This window comes from Chiloscyllium plagiosum, chromosome 1 (assembly GCF_004010195.1).
Source record: "Chiloscyllium plagiosum isolate BGI_BamShark_2017 chromosome 1, ASM401019v2, whole genome shotgun sequence".
NCBI lineage: Eukaryota > Metazoa > Chordata > Chondrichthyes > Orectolobiformes > Hemiscylliidae > Chiloscyllium > Chiloscyllium plagiosum.
The window spans coordinates 115,634,993-115,647,099 of NC_057710.1; positions in this window are offsets into that span (position 1 = coordinate 115,634,993).

The window sequence follows — 12,107 nt, forward strand, 5'->3', positions numbered from 1 at the left end:
TTTATGAAGAGAAACACCTTTGACCACAAGTCCATCAGGAAGTGGTCAGCACGTAGTGTCCTTGAGACCCTTCGGGAAAAGGAGAGGGCGGATCCTATCGAGCGGTTCCCTGAGCAGACTGTCAAAGCCATTTGGCAGAACGCCTCATCGCCAGAACTTTCCAACAAGCACCAAGACATGGCTTGGCTGGTGGCGAGAAGGGCTCTGCCTGTGAGATGCACGCCTGGACTCTTAGCCGCACCGCACGCTGCCCTCGAAGCGGCTGCGAGGGGGACGAGACTGTCACACACCTCCTTCTGGAATGTGCCTCGCAGAAGAAGTCTGGAGAGGAATGCAGTGGTGTTTGTCGAGGTTCGTCCCGAGCAGCGCCGTGACGCGGGACTCCGTGCTCTACGGCCTGTTCCCCGTGACGCACACCGAGACGAACATCAACTGTGCCTGGAGGATCATCAACTCGGTGAAGGACGCTCTCTGGGCGGTCTGAAATCTGTTGATCTTCCAGCTGAAGGAGTTGACCCCGACTGAGTGTTGCAGACTGGCACATTCCAAGGTCCAGGACTATATGTTGAGGGACGCGCTGAAGCTTGGGGCAGCTGACGCCAAGGCGCGGTGGGGAAAGACCACCGTGTAACATCTGCCTGCCTAAAGAAGAACAGGGGGCCTGCGCAGTCATTTGGGCTCTGCTGTCGCCTCAGCTACAAATGTAATCGTACAGACCTGTAAATAGGAATGATTACTCTGTTTTCGGTATGCAAACAAATGGAATGTTTACATATGTATGGCATGTCCAGTTGTACAGATCATCAAAGTATTTTATGAATAAAGTATATTTTTGAAATTAAAAAAAAAGTGTTGCTGGAAAAGCGCAGCAGGTCAGGCAGCATTCAAGGAGCAGCAGAATCGATGTTTCGGGCATGAGCCCTTCTTCTTCAGGAATGAGGAAGGTGTGCCAAGCAGGCTAAGATAAAAGGTACCTCCTCGTGGGAGCACAAGGCAGCGCTGATACAGTCATCGATATAGCGGAGGAAAAGGTGGGGGGTGGTACCAGTGTAGCTGCGGAAGATGGACTGTTCCACATATCCTGCGAAGAGGCATGCATAGCTGGGGCCCGTGTAGGTGCCCATGGCTACTCCTTTGGTTTGGAGGAAGTGGGAGGATTGGAAAGAGAAGTTGCTCAGAGTGAGGACCAGTTCAGTCAGTCGAAGGAGGGTGTCAGTGGAAGGGTACCGGTTGGTACGGCAGGAAAGGAAGAAGCGGAGGGCTTTGAGTCCTTCATGATGGGGGATGGAGCTGTACAGGGACTGGATGTCCATGGTGAAGATAAGGCGTTGGGGACCGGGGAAGCGAAAATCATGGAGGAGGTGGAGGGCGTGGGTGGTGTCCCGAACGTAGGTGGAGAGTTCTTGGACTAAGGGGGACAGGACCGTGTTGAGGTATGCAGAGATGAGTTCGGTGGGGCAGGAGCAGGCTGAGACAATGGGTCGGCCGGGGCAGTCAGGTTTGTGGATTTTGGGCAGGAGGTAGAAACGGGCAGTGCGGGGTTGTGGGACTATGAGGCGGTGGATGGGAGATCCCTGTGGATGAACAGTTCATCCACTTTACCAACACCTTCCACCCTGACCTCAAATTTACCTGGACCATCTCAGACTTCTCCTTCCCATTCCTAGACCTCTCCATTTCTATCTCGGGCGACCGAATCAACACGGACATTTACTATAAACCGACCGACTCCCACAGCTACCTAACCTACACCTCCTCCCACCCTGCCCCCTGTAAAAACACCATCCCATATTCCCAATTCAATCGTCTCCACCGCATCTGCTCCCAGGAGGACCACTTCCAATACTGTACAACCCAGATGGCCTCCTTCTTCAAAGACCGCAATTTCCCCCCAGACGTGATCGACGATGCTCTCCACCGCATCTCCTCCACTTCCCGCTCCTCTGCCCTTGAACCCCGCCCCTCCAATTGCCACCAGGACAGAACCCCACTGGTCCTCACCTACCACCCCACCAACCTCCATATACATCGTATCATCCGTCGTCATTTCTGCCACCTCCCAACAGATCCCACCACCAGGGATATATTTCCCTCCCCTCCCCTATCAGCGTTCGAAAAAGGCCACTCCCTCCGTGACTCCCTCTTCAGGTCCACAACCCCCACCAATCAAACCTCCACTCCTGGCACCTTCCCCTACAACCGCAAGAAATGCAAAACTTGCGCCCACACCTCCCCCCTTACTTCCCTCCAAGGCTCCAAGGGATCCTTCCATATCCGCCACAAATTCACCTGCACCTCCACACACATCATTTACTGCATCCGCTGCACCCGATGTGGCCTCCTCTATATTGGGGAGACAGGCCGCCTACTTGCGGAACTTTTCAGAGAACACCTCTGCGACACCCGGAACAACCAAGCCAATCACCCCGTAGCCCAAGACTTTAACTCCCCCTCCCACTCCACCAAGGACATGCAGGTCCTTGGACTCCTCCATCGCCAGACCATAGCAACACGACGGCTAGAGGAAGAGCGCCTCATCTACCTCCTGGGAACCCTCCAACCACAAGGGATGAACTCAGATTTCTCCAGTTTCCTCATTTCCCCTCCCCCCACCTTGTCTCAGCCAAACCCCTCGAACTCAGCACCGCCTCCCTAACCTGCAATCCCCAGGTTGGCAACCTTCCTTTCTGTAAGGGCTGACACATTCATTTATTTTGTCGACAGTACATCTAGACCTGGTTTAACATTTTGTATCAATTCTGCCGGTACATTCCATCCTCGGACATTTCATTAACTTGTATCATTTTGTATAGCTCAAGCATTTTGGCTATCTACGCTTTTTGCTGAAAGCATAATTTTACAAAAATAACTTTTTGTTATAGTAATTACACACCAAAGTTAGTATTTAATTAACCACAATTATACACTGAAAAGTCCCTAAATACCTGCAGGGTTAATAGTTCTCTTGCTGTACCCCTTTTCTGTATGCTTTTCCTATATCTGCAAAAACACACTTTACCCCATTTCTAACACTTCCAAACTAGACAATAAATTACAAACTGAACAAGTTGGATGCAACTGAATATACAGCTGATGTTATAGTTCATCAAGACATAAAATAAGTCACAGATACATTTGAAACAAAAACAGGAATTGCTGGAAATTTCAGCAGGTCTGGCAGTATGTGTGAAAAGAAATCAGAGTTAACATGTCAGGTCCAGTGACCCTTCCTTAGCACTGATAAACCAACGTTTTCCCAGGTTCTATATGCAGAAGATAGGTTGGAAAGAGGGCATAAGGAGTAAACAATAGGTGGGGAGAGAGCCCAAACAGGGAGAACAACAGTTGAACAAAGAAATCAATAACAATCTGGCTAGAAGGGTGAATATCTGTTAATGGAGACTGTTAGTGGCTGACAATAGGTAGTGTGTAATGACAAACCATATGATAACAAGGCCCGGTGTATGGCGTTGGGGATGAGGACATGGGAGAGTTCAGGCCCTCAAATTATTAAACTCGATATTGAGACCGGAGAGCTGCAGGGTCCCAAAGCGGAAAATGAGGTCTTGTTCTTCCAGCTTGCGCTGAGCTTTGCTGGAACACAACAGCAAGCCTGAGACAGACATGTTGGCCTGGGAACAGATGGTGTGTTGAAGTGGCAGGCAACTGGAAGTTCAGGGACTTCTTTGCAGGCAGAATGCAGGTGTTTGTTTCCCCAGTGCTAGCTCAGTGCAAGCTGGAAGAACAACTCCTTGTTTTCCAGCAACTTCCGTTTTTGTTTCCGATTTACAGTATCCACATTTCTTTTCGGTTTTTATCACAGATATATTTTCTGAGGTTTAGCATTCTTTCGGGAATTATGTACAGTTTTTTTTTCTGAGGACTGAAATCAGAAAAAAAGAATTGTTTTTAAAACCAAACGTTGTGGAAGGATTTGCTACATGTTGAAAAGCAAGAAGCAGTGAGGCAAGTTTAATTGTAAATAAATTGGCACAAAGGTTGTGTACAACATAACACTTGGCCAACTGAAGCAGGTAATGGGACTGTGAGGTGATGGCCAGTTGTCAATTACAAAGGTTTCCTGAGTGCCAAGAAGAAAGTGATTGGCTCCCCTGAAACTGACCAGCTTGTGGGTATGAATGAACCTGCCAAAAGCCTTTGGACCTCCAGAAGGGAAGATGGTGTCCTTTTCCCTAGAGTAAAAAAGCACCTGTAGCCTGAAGAAGGCAAGTTTACTTTCACTCACCAATTGCTGTAAACTGTACGTTTAACCAATAAGCAGTCTTTATATGTTGTGAACCCTATATGTTGTGATGTCTCTTCTCAGTGAACTTTCACTTGCTTGCAGGAGTCACAGAGTGACTAATTTAGAACATATAAAGACTCTGCTTATTGGTCAAAAGTACAGCTTACAGCAATTGATGAAAATAAATTTGCCTTCTTTGGGCTACAGGTTCTTTTTTACTCGAGGGAAACAACACCATCTTCCCTTCTCGAGGTCCAAAGGCTTTTTGGCGAGATCATTCATACCCATTTGGAATATTGTGAGCAGTTTTGGGCCCTCTATCTATGGTAAGATGTGCTGGTATTGGAGATTCACAAGAATGATCCCAGAGATGAAGGGTTTGTCATTTGAGTGGTGGACGACTCTGGGTTTGTACTCAATGAAAGTTAGATGGATGAAGGGTGATCTTATTGAAACTTTATTGGATACTGAAAGGTCTGGATAGAGTGGACGTGGAGAAGATATTTTCACTCATAGGAGACAAGGACCTGGGGGCACAGTGTCAATGTGAAGAGACAACCCTTTAGAACTGAGAATGAGGAAGAATCGTTTCAGCCAAAGGAGGTTTAATCTGTGGAACTCATTGCTGCAGAGGGTTGTGGAGGCCATGTCATTGAGTGTATTCAAGACAGAGATAGATAGGTTCTTGATTAGTAATCAGATCAAGGATCACGGGGAGAAGGCAAGACAATGGGATTGAGAAACATTTAAGCCATGATCAAATAGCAGACTCGATAGGCTGAATGGCCTAATTCTGTTCCTAAATCTTATGCTTATGGTCTTACAGTCTATTTGTAATAAATAGTAATCCTGTTAAGTACAAAAAAAAATTGGTCTGCACTTTCTGTTAACCTAGGTCTAAAACACAATTAATTTGGGGTATTTTGTGTACCTTGATAAAATCATACACTTTTGTGATGATTCTGGAAATAGCAGGGCCTGATTTCCAACATGCTACACCAGTAAAACATAACAAATACTCTAATCTTAGAACAAATAAAATTCTTGAAAGAAAAATGTTTAATAGAAAGGCTTAGCATCAAGGCAAACCCATAGATAATTTTAACAAATCTCTACAGACTGCTGGAGAGATTTGATAATGAAACTTTGAAAGCAGAATTCACAAGAGACTGTTGATGTTGGAATTCCTAATGAGTCATAGTTCAATTTATTATAGTACAAAGAAAACTTGACTCTAGCCATTCAGATGTTGAAGGAAGCAGAAATCAAGAACCACAGAGAAATCCTTAAAGAATATTTATGTTACTATGCAAAACATTAAAGGCGCACATGAGATGCCATAACAGAAAGTAGACTATACAGCAGAAACTAAGATTCAGTGTCAGCACTGTGGAACAAAATAATCTCATAGATGCAAGCAGTATCTAGCTACTACACAAGAATGCTAGATCTGCAAAACAGTAGGTCACTTTCAGAAGATTCTGGATTAGTGGTGCTGGAAGAGCACAGCAGTTCAGGCAGCATCCAAGGAGCTGTGAAATCGACGTTTCGGGCAAAAGCCCTTCATCAGATGTGCAGAAGGTGTTACAAAACAGCAAAAGATAAAATAGTTATCCAAGCAAAGATGTTGGTGGGATACAGTAACCTACAAGAGAAGAGAACTCAAATATATTCCTGAGGGAAATTAGTGATTCAAGTTAATTAATTTGGCAAGAGTCAATTTGTCAATTGACATCACCAATAATTTTATGTTTGATACTGGAGAAAATATTATCATAAATGAAGAAACAGAGATTACATTTTACATAGAGAAACTACATCATTCTGGAGGTTATTGATATTAAGAATAAAGACATACAGCAAGCGATGTTGCAAAAAAGGTGTGTCAGAGAGTACAGAATATATACATACTTCAAAATGACAACCTTCCACTCTTGAACATGAATGCATTCCTTGACCTCAACCCTATAAAATTGCAGAAAGTTTTCAACAAGTTACAAGTGACAATGAACAAGCAAAAGACAGCCAGGTACAATGATTCAATGTCATGCCAATCACAGAAAATCTGGTCATGGAACAACTAGTTATGAGACATATATTAAGGAAATCTTAGCTGTTGACTGTTAGTTAAAAGATAACTGATAAACTATTCCATAAATCTCTCTAATCTCATGGCAGAATCCAAAGAGAAGACAGAACTCAGATTATCAATTGTCAATGGGATAGAAATCTGCAACTCTATGGGGTTGACAGAAACCTTTTCCAATCCTATCAATATGGAAGACATTTCTGATGGTAATAACTTGTACAATCCTCTGACAAACAAAAATTTTCTTCCTTTATGAACTAAAGGATAACCCCTAATTTTTAAGCAGTGCATTTTATTCGGAACTCACTCATAAAAGGATGCATCCTATCCATTTTATCAAGACTACTCAGAGTCACATATTCTCCAATCAAATCACCGTTTACTTTTCTATACTCTAGAACAAACAAAGCCTAGTCTGTCCAAACTTTTCTCCTAAGCCAACTTGTTAATTTCAGGTATTTATCTAATAAACCTCCACTGAACCATTTTCAATACATTTACACACTTCCTGATAAGGTCAAAACTGCACACAATATTTGAAATGTGGTTTCATCAATGCCGTGAATAACTAAGGCATAACATCCTTACAATGTCATTCAATTCCTCCCATTATTAATTACTTGCTGTAACTGCAAACTAACTTTTTATGACTCATTCACTAGAACATCTAGACCTCTATGCACCTCAGAATTCTGCATTGTTGTTCATGTAAGTAATACTTTGTTATTTTATTCTTCCCATCAAAGTGAAAAGCATTACACTTCCCCTCATTACACTCCATCTGCCTGAAGTTTGCCAAAATAGTCGACCTACTTACATTCATCTGTAACTTTCCTTATGTAATCTTCACAATATACATGCCTATTTGTCTTGGTGTCAGCTGCAAATTTAGCACTCTTGCTTTCATTCCCATTCTTCAACTCATTGATATAAATGAGTTGAGGCCTCCACATAGACTCTCACAGGACTATACTCAAACATTGTGTCAATCAGAAATACATCTATTTATACATTCTCTTTGTTTTCTGCTGGCCTACCAATTTATTATTCACATTGATGTTAACTCTTACACGTAAGTTCCTACTTTGCACAATAACCTTTCACGTAGCAACTTGTCAAATGCCTCTGGAAATCCAAGTACAGTAATCTTCAGGCATCACTTTATCCAGAATGCATGTTAATCCTTCAAAGAACTCCAATAAATTGATTGAATATGATTTTTCTTCCATTAAACTCTGCTGACTCTTCAGGATTACCTTGACATTTTCTAAGTGTCTAAGTACAAACTTATGATCAATACTAACATCTTTCCCATAACAGATGTCAAGCTAACTGGTCTACAGTCTCCTGTTTTCAGCTTTCCTTCTTGTGTAGAGGGTTTGTTATTGCAACATTCCAGTCTATTGGAACTTTTCCAGAATCTAATGAATCAAGTGGTGATCTGAAAGGCTAGAAAAGGCAAATTATATATAAACATTCAAAAGATAATACTTGGATAAAAAAAATCAGGAAAAAGACTAGGTAAGTGGAATTAAGTGAATAACTTAATCACAGGAGAAATAGTTCAAATTCTTTTCTTTTATACTTTGTAAGTCTATGATTCTATGACTGTGTTAATAAAATGTAGAATGGGCTGTGGTGGTTCGTATGTTGCTGGAGTTATGAAAAATTGTTTATGGAATCTGGCAGGTTTATTTGTAAGTTGAGAAAATGGATAAGTATTCTGACATTTATCTTGATTGTCATTGGGAATTGGGGAGATTTAAGTTCATGGAAGTATTGGCTTCTTGGTCTGAACACATGTTTTGACTTTAAACTTTCTTACATTATTACAGAACATATGTTATATGATTTCGATAGGGCTCAGTCCAGTAATTCAGAAATTGAGGTATTTTTAAGCACTATGAGTTCCTTGGATCTGAAATCTATTACTTGGGAGCATGGTGGAGGCAGTTTCAACAACAGTTTTTAAAAGAAAATTGGATAATAATTAGATAAAGAAATTTACAGGGTGATGGGAAAAAGGCAGGGATGTGGGACTAGGCGAGTTTCATTTGTGAAGAGCCAGCACAGACCCTTTTGACCAAATTGCCTTATTTTGTGCTCTAACCATTCTACCATTCCGCATCTTCACCATAGTCTTTTATGAAGATTAATAACGATGTTAAGGAAAGTAAGTGAAGAAATATCTGTTTAGCAAATATTTCTTTTGAGACATCTGTATAAATAATTTAATTTTGTCCATGCACCTTGCATTGTTTATCCCCTACACTACGACAAATTAAATGCAAAATCCAGATGTAATAAAGTAGTACTGCACTTCTTTTTCTCAGATGCTAATGGCCTTTCCAATATTTTAATTTGTTTTCTGATCAATGGCACTTTCATTTTATCTAAAATCTAGAATTTGTGGTATTAAGTGCTTTGTTTGTTCCTGAAGCTTATAACAAATGATACATTTCTTTCCACATATATAAGCCATTTTGTGTTCTTTGTGATAATAAACCCCTTTTCAACCCTTAATCTCACAGTCTCCGGGTAGGAAAGAAGATAGATAAGCTGATAGTACATTGTGTTTCTCTCAATTTTGGACTAGATGCTCGATTAGTTTGTTATGTTCTGAATAACATTTGCATATCTCTTCAGATAGCCCATACTTGTTCTAAATGAGGAATGTTTCTCTTTATCTATAAGTGACTGAATCACAGAATCCTCACAATGCAGAAAGAGGCCATTCGACCCATTGAGCCTGCACTGACCCACCAAACAGCATCACACCCTTACCCAGTTCCCCATCCTATCTCCATAACCCCTCATTTTAATGGCCATATCCTGGACACTATGGGGAGTTTAATATGGCCAATCCACCTAACCTGCACATCTTTGGACGGTGGGAGGAAACTGGAGTACCCTGCAGAAACCCACACAGGCAAGGGGAGAACATGCTGACTCCACACAGAGAGTCACCCATGGCTGGAATTGAACCTGAGTTCCTGGTAATGCGAGTCAGCAGCTGACAACTGAATCACCATGCCACCGTAAGATCAGACCCTGACAGATTTCTACAAAATTCCTTTTTTTATATTATAGCCCCATCTACACTTCGAGCTAAGTACACCACTTTCATTTTTCTTGTACAGATTATTCAATGTTTATTCTCAGATTCTTGCCCACGACTGTTGATGTTAATTTTACATTATCACATACATCACTTTCTCATTACTCTGTATCTCTCAAGTATAACTTCAACTTTTTCATTAACATGTTTAACCTATTATTTACATTGTCATCACTGCCTCCCAAAAATAATAAATTCAAAAGTTAAACTTTGCATTAGCTTTAAAACTCTTCCCGATCTTGATCTTTTCATTGTTTATCAAAGATGATGATCTTTAATCAGTTCATTGACTCAATCCTCATTTAATGAGATGATTGATACAGTCTTTCTGTTATCATCCCAGAGCTTGTGGTCTTTTGGCTTTTAATAACACTAAGATTTTTTACTGCTCATGAATGTTCCAAAAGATGCTTGGCCAAAATAGGATCCTGTCTGTACAGTTTGTTTAAGGACTGTGTCTTCAGACGTTTGGTCTCCGATCCATAAATTTCAACCTACTATAACTATTACTAAAGTCTTCACTCTAGCCTGAAGATATACCAGGTCTTTGTTTTTTTCTCTTTGACAGTGCTTGCTATATCATAAGCTTTCTTCATCATCTGATGTAATATTTGGTCTTTGTTTCTGGAATTTGAGGTTTCAGTCTATGATCCAATATCAACTCAGCCATGGTGCAAAGACAACAATCTCTCCAGCAAAATGAAAAAGCTGGTCATTGACTTCAAGAAGCGGAATAGAGGGCATGCCTCTGTCTGCTTCAATGATGCTGAGGTGGAGATGGTTGACAGCGTCAAGTTCCTGGGAATGATGATCACCAACAATCTGTCCTGATCCACCCATGTCCACGCGATGGTCAAGAAAGCTCAACAATGGCTTTATTTCCTTAGGAAGCTAAGGACATTCAGCATGTCCACAATTTTTACAGATGTACCACAGAAAGCATCCTATCTGGATACATCACAGCAAGTTTGTCAACTGCTCTTCCCAAGACTGTGAGAAACTGGAGTCATAAACACAGCCCAATCCATCAGGCAAACCAGCCTTCTACCTACTGATTCCATTTAGACTTCCCGTTGCCTCAAGGAAGCAACCACTGTAATCAAAGACCCCTCCTACCCCAGTTATAATCTCTCATATCTTCTATCTGATGGAAGAGGGTGGAAAAGTTTGCGTTCACGTACGAATAAATTAAAGAACATAAAGAATTGCAGCTACTGTAAATCAGGAACAAAAATAAAAATTGCTGGAAAATCCCAGCAGGTCTGGCAGCTGAGGAAGGGTCACCGGACCCAAAATGTTAACTTTGATTTCTCTTCCTGAAATATTAACTTTGATTTCTCTGCACAAATGTTGCCAGATCTGCTGAGCTTTTCCAGCAACTTTGACTTTGTTTTAGATTCACGAACAGCTTCTTCCCTACTGTTATCAGACTTTTGAACTGATCTCTCAAATGTTAATTTTGATATCTTTCTCTGAATCTTCTCTGTGGCTGTAACACTGTGTTCTGCACTCTATCTGCTACCCTGATGCACTTTGCATGATAACATCAGCAAAACAGCATGTTTCATTGTATCTTGGTATATGTGACAACAATAAATCAAATCAATTCAGAACTGAAGTCTAAGCTTCAAATACTGACACATCAGCAAGGGGAAGAGTTACCTGGATGTTGTGTTTCAGAAGGAAACACCCCCTAGATTAACTACCTCTAATTCAGTCAGTGGTCAGGATCAGAAAGGTGTGATTACAATCGAGGCAAGTAAAAAGGGTCCAGGAGACAGTGCTGAAGGAACCTTAGCCCTTAGGTTTGTCTAACAAGTTTGAGATTCTTGCTTATTGTGTGGATGAGAGTGAGAGCTACAGGGAGGAAGAGTGAACTGACCAATAGCACCATGATACAAGCAGCCTTTCAAAAGAGGGGAGAAAAGAGAAATTTAGTTGTCATTGGGGATAGTATATTTAGGGCAATATACAGGGTTCTCTGTGGCCAGCGTTCTGAGTTGCCTGTCTGGTGCCCGGGTTCAGGATATCTCTTCGGGATTGCAGTAGAACCTGGAGTGGAAGAAGAACAATACAGTTTTCATGGCTCACATAGATACCAATGACATAGGTAGAAAGAGGAAAGAAGTTCTGCTGAGGAAATATGAGCAGCTGGAGCTAAATTAGAAAGCAGAACCAAGAAGGCAATAATCTCCTGATTACTACCTGAGTCACAAGCTATTGTAATTGGCACAGGATCAACAAGGTTAAAGAGGTAAATGTGTGACTCAGAGATTTTGTGTGTGTGAAAAACGGGACATTAATGATGGGGTTGATTGTTACCAGAAAATAAAAGGAAGGAACAAAATGTCATATTGTACAAAGGAACCATAAAAGGGGAAGGGAAATTCACTAATAGGACACAATTAAAGACTTTGTATCTTCGTGTATAAAGCATTCGGAATAAGGTAGATGAACTAATGGTGCAAATTGAGGTAAATGAATATGATCTTGTAGTTATAATGGAAACATGGTTACAAGGAGATCAAAACTGGGAATTTAATATTCACAGATATTTGATCTTTTGGAGAAACAGGAGGGATGGAAAAGATGGTGGGGTAGCACTGTTAACAACAAATTAAATAAGGACAGTTGGGAGCCCAGATCTATGCTCA